The sequence below is a fragment of the Drosophila suzukii genome, chromosome 3 (assembly GCF_043229965.1).
Source record: "Drosophila suzukii chromosome 3, CBGP_Dsuzu_IsoJpt1.0, whole genome shotgun sequence".
Taxonomy (NCBI): domain Eukaryota; kingdom Metazoa; phylum Arthropoda; class Insecta; order Diptera; family Drosophilidae; genus Drosophila; species Drosophila suzukii.
In genome coordinates, this window is record NC_092082.1 from 89,509,254 (window position 1) to 89,520,182 (window position 10,929).

The 10,929-nt window shown below is 37.3% G+C and overlaps 1 long non-coding RNA gene across 1 annotated transcript in view; it reads right to left on the reverse strand.

Annotated features, from left to right (window-relative positions):
- LOC139352989 (uncharacterized) overlaps nucleotides 1–4,255 on the reverse strand; it is a 28,817-nt gene extending 24,562 nt beyond the window's left edge. The window contains exon 1 of the long non-coding RNA XR_011604059.1: nucleotides 3,750–4,255. This is a non-coding gene — a long non-coding RNA (uncharacterized lncRNA). The remainder of the gene's footprint in view (nucleotides 1–3,749) is intronic.
- Nucleotides 4,256–10,929: the final 6,674 nt, after the last annotated feature.

Below are 10,929 nucleotides of genomic sequence, written 5' to 3' on the forward strand. Positions count from 1 at the left end.
GTTTAGGCGCGTCTAATGTTTCCCCTGCTGAGGTCGTGTTTCTATATACAAATGGGAAAATATGCGGCTGTCAGGTGGGGAGTCAGGCCTAATTGGCCCAGCCAGAGGTTTATTATATCAACATTTACTCAGGCTCATTCTGGTCTCATGTCTCATTCTGGCGCCAGCTGTTTGATTATGGAAATCGATTAGCCAAGTCTATCCAAATGAACTAGAGCACGGGACACGGATCAGAAAACGTGTCGCGACCGAAAACTTCATAAAGGGAAACTCCAAAAACACGCAGGTAGGGTCAGAAAAAAGAAAAATAAGGAAAAATAGGGAAAAAGGTACGAGGACAAACAATAGAGAGATAACCCATAGATAGAGAGACGGTGGAAAATTAATGAGATTTTTCGTTTGTGCAGCTGATGAAGGCATTAGGGTGAAAGCAAGTGCAACGACTTCATTTCGCTCCACAGAATGTCGCAGTGGGGAACTTAGGGATCTTCCGCCTTTCACGACTTTATGGTCAGCTGAAGCAATAAAATGGGAATTAATTAATTGAATGCAACGAAATAAAACCCTCAGACTAGCCAGACAAGTCTATCTCGTTTCAATCCAATGCTGATTGGAGAGTAAAAACCTCACACGTTGAAGAAACACAGAAGAAAAGAGGGTATTATCAATAAAAGTGTACGATTATAGGTTGATACCAAGTGATCTTAATTATTACATTTTCCTAGCATGGATCGACTTTATATTCAATGGAAAAGATTTCTATAGAAGGTAATATATTGTGTTCTATATAATACAGGGAATATATTATAACATTTTATCCTCAGGCCCTAAAAGATCATATGATAGTACCCATATACTATATCTTATTTTAAGAAATACACCTATATATTTTGTATAAGATCCTTAAGTCTTTGATCTTAAGTTCGGTTTATTTCCGTGTACTTCTCTCCCATTTACGTCACCGATCTGGTTTGACTTTGGGTTTAACCGTCCGCTGATCGGAGATATATAGTATAGACATAGAGAGTAAGACATTTGGGAGATCGATCCGTTCGTAGCGCTCTCCGCTCTCGGAAGCTGACTCATCCGTAGCGCCGAGCGGATCGCAAGTCATAGAAACGCTGAAAGCCGACGTGCTAATTATAAACACAAGCCGCCAATAGCGAAGAGTGAGATGGCAAAATGGCTAAAAAACACTTGGCAGATGTAAAAACCAAACCGGAGTCAGCTTTAAATATTGTTTTTCTGCCTTTTTGCTTATCAACGCGGTGGACAAACGCCCTCAAAAAACAAAAAAAAACAAAGAAAAGCGAATACACAACAATGAATCTCAAATGAGTACGACTGTCTCATTGTCAGGCAGTGCAGAAATATTTATAACAAACGGGTATGTATGACAATTCATTTTGGGCAACTTTTACCGCCTGCAGTTGGTTTTGGCCATAACAATAACGGAGCCACAATTACAGCTACTTTCTAACATGGCCAAGACCAAAGACCCAAGCGGAGCATCTTGAACGTTTCCAGTTTGGCCGTTTTCAACTTGAATTTTCGTTTGCTTTTTTTCATTTTTGGCAGAAGTTAAGTAGACTGTTAAATGACTTCCGCAGTTTTACCTTCACAAACGGAGACTCACATTTTTTGTTTGCTGCCATTGTTGTAGCTGCTCTGAAACCTTCTTGCCTTTGATCTGGGCCAAAAAGGAAAAATCTTAACCCAAATTCAGACTACAATTACTCGGAAAGCCAAAGGCGATTCTGAAGAAGCTCTGAAGGAGGGTGCTTCTATCGGAAAATTCAGTTCAATATTTATAAACGAAGTATATATACATTATTTTTGTTAAAACCATTTAATTCTTAAGTTTCCGACTGATAAGCAAAGAACTTTTGATAATCTCGAGGTCTTTTGAATATGGTTTATGTATCAAATGTTAAAAATGTTATCAACTAAGAAGTGATTTACGGAGTTGGGGAATGCCCACCAAGAAATTAAAAACAAAAGACTTATTTAATCTTAGGTCAATAGGAATTTTCAATGATTCTTTCTTCAGACAAAACACGAAAATTTATCATTAAAAGAAAAAATCATTTTGGTATTTTAACATTTCCTCAAATTTGTAGAGTGCAGTAATTGCGTTTTATTATTTACTGACCTCAGAAGCTTAACCTTTAAAACTTTTCGTATTCACACTTCAGCTTATGCTAGAACACCCCAGATTATAGGGTGATTTTCAGGAGATAAGGTTCTTATCAGTTGTTTTTGTACTTCATTGAAAAAATCATAGTGCTAAGAAATCAAAACATTATTAAATAAAGCAGAGGGGTAAAATCTAAACTGAAAAGCAGTGAAACATTTTACCAATAGTTCTTCAAGTCATGGGAAAATTTGGAAATTGCTTGCAAAAAAAGACTTCTTCCAATGAAAATATTTATTCAAAACCCATTGAATTTGGGTTATTGAACCCTTAATCCCCCAAAGAAATTTTAAGCTCTTATACATAATATTGCAATTCATTTCGCTTTGTTCAGCATCCTCAACCGATAACTTCTGCATAAATTTGCGTAACTTGAGAAAAACCCATCAATAAAATTGACCCTAGTAAAGCCCTTATCTCGCATGTAATATCCAGCTAACAGGGAACTTTGTTTGTTCTCAATCGAAAGGTTCTATAAATAATCGGCTAAATCACGTTCGTTTAATTGCACACAGCCGAACTGCATTGCCCAGAAATTCCCACCTTCTTTACAAATAAAAGTCCCCGCATTGAAAACCTGTTGAACGAAGCTCTCTTGGCGAGTAAATAAACTTTTGTTGTGTCTGCTTTTTTCGAATCCAAACTGGTTTCTGGCCAAAATTTGGAATGGTAATGTATGCTGGACCTGGAGCTTTTAGTGCGGGCCAAGTGCGTGCTGCTTTGTTTTCTTTTTTTTTATGTTTTTTCTGTTTTTGTTTTGGGCCAAAACGCAAAATACGTCCCAAGGCCGAAGAGCACTTGCTGCTGCAACTGTAGCTCTGCGGCATTTTCCACATTTCCCAGGAAAGTGACAAGAAAAACCACGGAAATCGTGAACAACAAGTGACACACACAAGCACTGGGGAAAATTGCAAAACGGTTACAATAGCTGTAACAGTTATTTTCACTTATTAGCACAGAAAGAAAAACGATTTATGTATTTACCTATGATATTTATCATATTATTAACATAGTATCATATCATATAATAATAAAATTCTAAGTTCATATAGGTCTGCTCTTTAAAGACCTTTTAAATGTATTCAGCTAGAGGTTTTCTTTGATATAAAATATTAAAATTGAAATGTTTGATCTTATCATCATATTTAGGTATGATATATATCATACCATTAACATTCAGTAAACTTATACATAGGATTACGGAATATTACTAAAATTCGTAGTTCATATAGGACTGCTGTTTAAAGAAATGTTGTATTTACTCAGCTTTATAGAGGTTTCTTTTGATATGATAGAATTTAATAGAAATGTTTGATCATATCAGTTTGATATATCTTATAAGTATGTGGTCCCAAGTCTGATGAGCAATCAATTATTTTTTTCCGTGCAATTATAGGCGAATTGGAGTGATCGGCGAGTGGGAAAGAGACGGCAGGGCTAAGCGCGCGCCAAGCGAAGCTTAGCACAAAGCAAAGCTTAGCACAAAGATAACGCGACAGAGCGGGATGGCGCGGTTCAAAGTGTAATAACTGGACAAGAAGGCGTAAAAACTTACCGTTTTAGTACGTGTTTTATGAAATGTGAGGTTAGCCGCTCCGATCTCTTGGGCAAATATTAATATTTATACGGCTTTTGTTTAGCTGGCACGAACAATCACGCACTTGCACTGTTGTTTGGCTTTTCTGTTCGCGCTTGTTCGCACTTTTGAGCCGCGATTTTACTCTTTTTTTTTTGTTGGTTAAATTAAATGCTCGCTACACTTTCACACATTTGCATTTAATTGCGCCTTGTGTGTGTCTTCTGTTTCTGAGCTGCGTTGCCTTGCGTTGCGCTGTTCCCAACTTGGCTAATTCGCATCGGTTGCCAAAGCGCTGGCCACAAAACGAGACAAACAAATGCGGCCCACAGCTCACGAACGCGCGACTCTGGCTTGGGAAAATCAAAGGTCCAATGCTGCGAGCGCGACAAGCGTGCGTTCACGTCGGCGGTTCGGAGAAAACTGAACTGACTGGCGGAGAGAGTCGAGAATCGAGAGCCCAAGCGGCTGGCAAGTGCGCTTACTACGGGGGAAGGAAGAGGGAGCGGATGAGTCGCCGCATGAGATACCCTGTACTCAGTTCAGGTGTTAAATAAGTATTAAAAAATATTTCCTAAAAAAAATTATTTTTATATAAAAAAAAAGTCCAAGCCGACATGACCTCAAGTTGGCTTAAACTTATTTTTAAAAAATATAATCATACAGATATATTTAAGCATTGATTATAAAATATATTCCCAATAACTGGAATCAATTTTACATAATTTAATATGAACACTGGGTATTTGATATTTAGATTCTTTTTTTAATTTTAAAACTATGAATAAGCAAAAAGGATTATTTATTGAGGTATTAAAAAATAACTTTAAAAAAAATTTAATTTAATCCGATTAACTTCCATTGAATTACTGTTTAAAAACATTTCTTATTTAAGCAATCTTGGTCCAACTTGTTTTAAAATTTGTTATTGCATTATTTTGAACAATGATTCTGCTCATAATTTGGCGATAGATTATACATTAAGCCACACTCACTGATAAGACGAAGTGAGTTCAAAATGTAGAAAAAATACAACGATAATCTTGATTCGGCTTGATTTGGCTCAGACTTTTTGAGGTTCTGATAACAATTCTTATTCACCACAGAAGTCATAGACAAAATAAAAACAAAAATAAACGTAGTGATAAAAAGTTGAAAAGAGCAATTTAAATACATATTTACTTATGTGAATAAAATTGGTTGCTTAAAATTGGTTTTAATTATTATTAAAAATTATCCTTTGTGCCAAAGATTGGGTATATCTTCTTACCCTAAAAATACCGTTCATAAATAGAGAGTAAAATGATGCGGGGGAGAGCAAAAGAGAGTCACACGAATTGTCTTCGTGTCTGTGGTCGTTGCACTATACCAAAAATCGCATGGGATAAAAGTCATGCGAGAGAGTAAATAACTGAAATACAGGTACTCCGTATAAGAGTATAAGAGAAGGTGGATAAGAGACACAGAAAGAGAGAGAGAGAGAATTTTCATTTGTTTTCATTTTTTGGGGGGAAAAGCCGGTTGTTAGTTAGTTAGTTCTCTGTTCTTGTTAGCCAAGTTTAACCGGTTAACTTTGGAGTTTAAACATCTCAGGCAGCAGACGTAATAACAGTGATTATGGATTTATTAGTTGATTAGTCGCAGCTCCATTCCCCCTCTCCCCTCTCTGTAAAATGTAAAATGTAATTGCCAGCACGTAGGAGACTTGTTGTTGCTGTTGGCAATTAAAACCACACTTATAAATCGCCCCTCTCGCTCTGTTGCATGCGACTTTAATGAAGTGGAAGTGAGTTCCGCTAATGCGAGACAAGGATGGGAAATAGCTCCCGGGGGAGCAGCGTGTGAAGTGCGAAAGAGATGGGGAAACGGAAACGGAAATCATATCCCTTTGTAACTGTTTTCTATTATTAAGCATGGCGGTTGGAAATGAAGGATATGCTAAGCTTTTGAATCTTTTAAATTAATAAAAATACTCAGAAACACATGAATAATACTAAGCATAATATAACTGTATAACTTCAAAATTGTTATAATTTTAAAACATATGTTTTTGAAAAATTTGTTAAGTGAAATATCAACTAGGATGAAAATATTATGGTTGTTTTAAAAATTTTAAAAAATGTAATAATTTGATATAAAAAAGGAATATATTTTCTCCTTCTTTTAAAAACAAACATTTCTTATGTAGATTTTGACAGAAGGGTAATGAAAAAAATATCTATAATATTTGGCAAAACTATTTTATAATCTAGTGCTAGAAATACAAAACAAATTCAAATTCAAATAATCATAATTACACATTTGCAACACTGCCCGCCTGTTTCATTTGGGATTCCTAGGATTTGCTGTAAGTATCTAAGATATTACCTAAGTATGCGCATGTAATTCTGACCGAAAGGAAATTCCAGCAATTTCCCATTCAATGCACCCACATGGGAAAACACAAGCAAACACACCACATTCACATTCACATTCACCCACTCGTGAGTTGAGCCACCGAGAGATTTATACCTCATTTGCCTTGTTTTATGGTTGCTGCAAAATTTCACTTTGAATTGTGCCGAAAATTTAATTTGATTTCGTTCTCATCAGGGAGACATAAATAGTGCAACAAATGAATTTTGTACGTGCCGCAAAAGCCGGAGGAGCCGAAAGGAGGCCCACATGTGTGTTCCACCAGGCTCAGATTTGTGACCGTTTGTGCGTGGTTGGCCACGACACGCAGAGTCATAAATTTCGAGATTCTCAATAAACTAATGGCAATTGGTGTCCGTATCCGAGGGATACATTCGACCATTCTGTATCTGAATCTCTCTCTTCACACACACGTACGAAATTATTTTTCCCCCGACTGCGTTATTAGTTTTTCCTTTCACTCCAGCGCACCATCTTTTCCATCCTTGTGACACTTTTATCACACACGTTCGACTCATCAAAAAGTTAACGACGATAATGACAAACATTTCAAAAGCAAACACTCCGAGGCATGCAACCCCGAGAACCAGATCCATTTTTCCCCACTGCGAGATAAATATCTAGCATATAATGCCCGGCGTTGTTGGCCGTTGTTGGGCAAACACCTTAATTAACTTTTTTTCATGAACATCTTGGCTAGGAACCCGATTCCTCCTTTCATCCTATATCCCCCCTCCCCTCCGATTCGGGCAACTTGGCTTATTTATTAGGGTTATTTGCTCTACGAGTGGCGGTCTATGTGAGCCGTCCTTTCACATGGGTAACTACCTGCTCATTTTCACCTGAGTACGTGTTAATTTTGTATATTTATCTTTCTGTTTCGGTTCCCTGAGCTCCGCTGCCAAATAGAAAGATTGTATAAATTTCATCGTTAGGGGCAGAAGGGCAGTACGAATTCCAATTAACAGTTGGAATCTAGCTTCTTTGGCCCAAAACCAAACGATAAAACAAAGACATAACCCAAAGGAAAACAAAAACAGCAGCAAACAGAAAGCAGCATCAGCGATGGAATTGTATCCGACACGTTCAACTTTGACGTTGACTTTGGCTTTTCCTTACTCCCAAGTTTTTCCCCGCTCCCTTGACAACGTGGGAAATGCAAATGGCAAGCGGAGAAGTTACCAAGTTTTGGACAAACACTCGTGCACATGCCGGGAGGAACAAACAAAGGCTTGGAAATAAACCCATAGGGGAAAACACTGACAGAAATGTGGATAACCAGTTGCAATAATCATTCATAACTGAGCATAAATGGTTAGTTTAGAATAAAACACTTTATCGCGGATACCTGTTGAAGTGAGGAATTTTTAATAGAATGGCTTATTTCTGCTCAAAATATAATCGAACTTGAGATGTAAGAGAATTTAAGAACTAAAACATTTTAGATTCGTGTATTAAATGCATTTAAAGGGTTCATTTCAATTATAATTATGCGGGTATTATATTTTTTTCTATATTTTTAAATATTTTAAAATGTTACATTTATACTTAAGTATTAAGGGAGTTTAGATTCGTAATTATAGATCATTTATAGGGTATAAAAAAAGGTACTTTGTATAAAAGTATTAAATACTACCATAAATAATACTACTTAAAGCATTTGTTTATATTTCTAAAAGTACAAATTTATTCACCAGATGGTTCCAAAATAATAACCATACAACCATTACAATATTTTATTCAAGACATACCACTTCCATTTAATATATTTTAATAAGTCATTAATTTTTCGCAGTGAATATTTAGTTTACACTTGTATCCGCATTGTCTGCTCTACGTTGAACTCCCTTTGTATTTTCCTTGGCCCTCGTACACCCACTCGGGGCCCCTTTCCCTTGCTTTCTCCCATTTCGGCGTTATTTTTATTTCATATTTTGCTTCTTTGTTTATCCCATCGCCGTCAGCTTCCTTCGATATTTGATATGATTTTGTGTGAGTTGCGTTCGGTTCGTCGGCTACCGTTGGCCCCCGTCTCAGGATTGTTTTTGTTTTCCCAAAAAGGCGTTGAAATATGCATATGAGCCGCCTTGCCGCGTCTCAAGTGGCAGCGATGAATTTGCTACAGCGGCACATGCGCAACATGTGTGAATGTTGCACTTTGCAGTTGCAGTTTCAGTTGCACTTTGCAATCGCAGCTTGGCCGGAAGTTTGCGCATCTCTGAGCCGCTTCAACAGATTCCAGATGCCATTTCCAGATTCCGCGTACTGCCGGTTACTTAAGCAAATGTAAAAATAAATTTGCCCCAGCCAGATGCAAATTATGGTATCAAATGAAGCGTGTGGCAAAAGAGGCAGGAACTTGAGATCCGCAAAACTAGTTTGGTGTCATCTATGGCTTGCCAACTATACAGAAAGAAAAACCAAAGTCAAATCGACCAATATAATAGTTAAGTTGACCATTGAAGTAGTTACACCCATTATTACCTACTACTATATCATTTAATTATTTAAATCTCTTAGCATTAAGTAAACAGTAGGTCTCGTTCAATAAAATACTTAAATTTAATGATCTTACGTAATAGGTATTCCAGGTATTATTTCTACCATTTCTCCCATACCATTTTGTTGTGTGTAGTTATTATGTAGGTGCCAGGACTTATCGCGGTTCTAGTTTTAAGTGTTCCAAACTGGTTTGGGTGTTATCAGCACATAAACATCCTGTCGCGTGTCTTTAATACTTGAAGTGATTTCATAAATTTCCCAACTCCTAATTGCTGCTTCCGCTGGTGGCAAAGATCAAGGCGCATTTTATAAACATTTATAGACAGCCAGCCAAAGGAATTGTAATTTATACGTAAATTTATTAATTCAAATTGTATGGCACGGCTCATTTGGGAAGAGTTGGCGCTGAATGTTGCCTGAAAATAAACAGAAACTTGGAGGGATCGGATGGTGTGTGATGTATCCCCAGAAGCGAGGTTGACTCCCCAAATCCACGTTGACATAATTTGCGCCACATGTGTGCGCAACACGCAGCGGCAACAGACTGTGGCATACGTTTCAGCGGTTGCCAGGGCAAAACGCTCCTTTTTCGGATAAATCTAAAAATAAAAATGCGTTTTGAACACGTGCGATGAGGAGGTTTTTCCACCGGAGGGGAACATTTTCAGACTGCTGCAACTCCAGACGACTTCCACTTTGACTGACAATTAATTTCAATTGCGCATTCGCGTTAATCGCCCTACAAAAAAAAGAAGAGGAAAGTTGCTTGACTTTTCACTCCATCTCAGTATATGCGTCCCATGCGTTGATACCCTCTCTCCCATGCGTTGATACCCTCTCTCCTTTAGTTCCTCAAACTAAAGTGAGATGTTTCCGAAAATGTAACTATAAAAAACTTAACGACATGATTTCTCAATATAATTGGACAGAATTGTACAATTGTATGGATATTGAAAGTGCCACTGAACACTTCTATATAGTGTTAAATACCTTTTTTAATGAATGCGTTCCTGATAGGTTTCCTTCAAAGACAAACAGGCCACCTTGGTTTACTAATGCGCTTCAAAGACTTAAAAACCTTAAGACAAACACTTATAAAAAGTATAAGAAATCGGGTAAGCCATCTGATTTTTCGAAATATGTGGTGGCTCGATCGGATTTTAATGTTCTCAATAGTCATTGCTATTCTATGTATTTAAGTAGATGTAAATTGGAATTTTCAAATGATCCGAAGCAGTTTTATAACTTTGTCAATGCCAAGCGTAAGTCGTCAGCATTGCCTTCATCGGTACGTTTTAACTCAATGGAGGCATCGACGGATTCTGAAATTGCTGATTTATTTGCCGAGTTTTTCCAAACTACTTATAGTTCGGCTGCTTGGTCAAATTCTAACTACCCTAATCCCTTAAATAAGGCAAATTGTATCTTTACCCCTGAAATTACGGAAATTTCTCTCGTAAGAGACTTAGAAAAAACAACGCCAACTTATTCTCCCGGTCCTGATGGACTCCCCGGGTGTGTGCTTAAGTTTTGTGCGTCAACCATATGTAAACCGATTCTTAAACTTTTTAATCTGTCTATTTCATCGTCAGTTTTTCCTACTATCTGGAAGGACTCTTTTATCATTCCACTTCACAAAAAGGGTGCGAAGGCGGATGCCCAGAATTACAGAGGTATTTCTAAATTGTCGGCAATTCCTAAAGCATTTGAACGTATTATTACTTCTCATTTGCAACATTTATGTTCCTCGCTAATATCACCGTGTCAGCATGGTTTTGTTAAGCGAAGATCGACCACCACCAACCTTCTGGAATTGTCATCTATTGTAATAAATGGATTTAAGAATAAAATGCAGACTGACGTTATATACACTGATTTTAGTAAGGCCTTTGACTCTGTCAACCACTCTCTTCTCTTATTCAAATTAAATCAGCTTGGGTTTCCATGTAATCTATTAACTTGGATTTCAAGTTATTTGAATGGTAGGACTCAGAGGGTTATATTCAAGAACGCTGCCTCTAAACTGATCTATGTGACATCTGGAGTGCCTCAGGGTAGTCACTTGGGCCCTTTGCTGTTTACTTTGTTTATTAATGATCTTCCCTCTATCATAACACACTCTCGTGTACTAATGTATGCTGATGATGTTAAGCTTTGTTTATCACATAATGATATAGCGTCGGGTTTCAACTTACAGTCAGATATTGATTGTTTTCAGGGATGGTGTGAGTATAACCTTTTA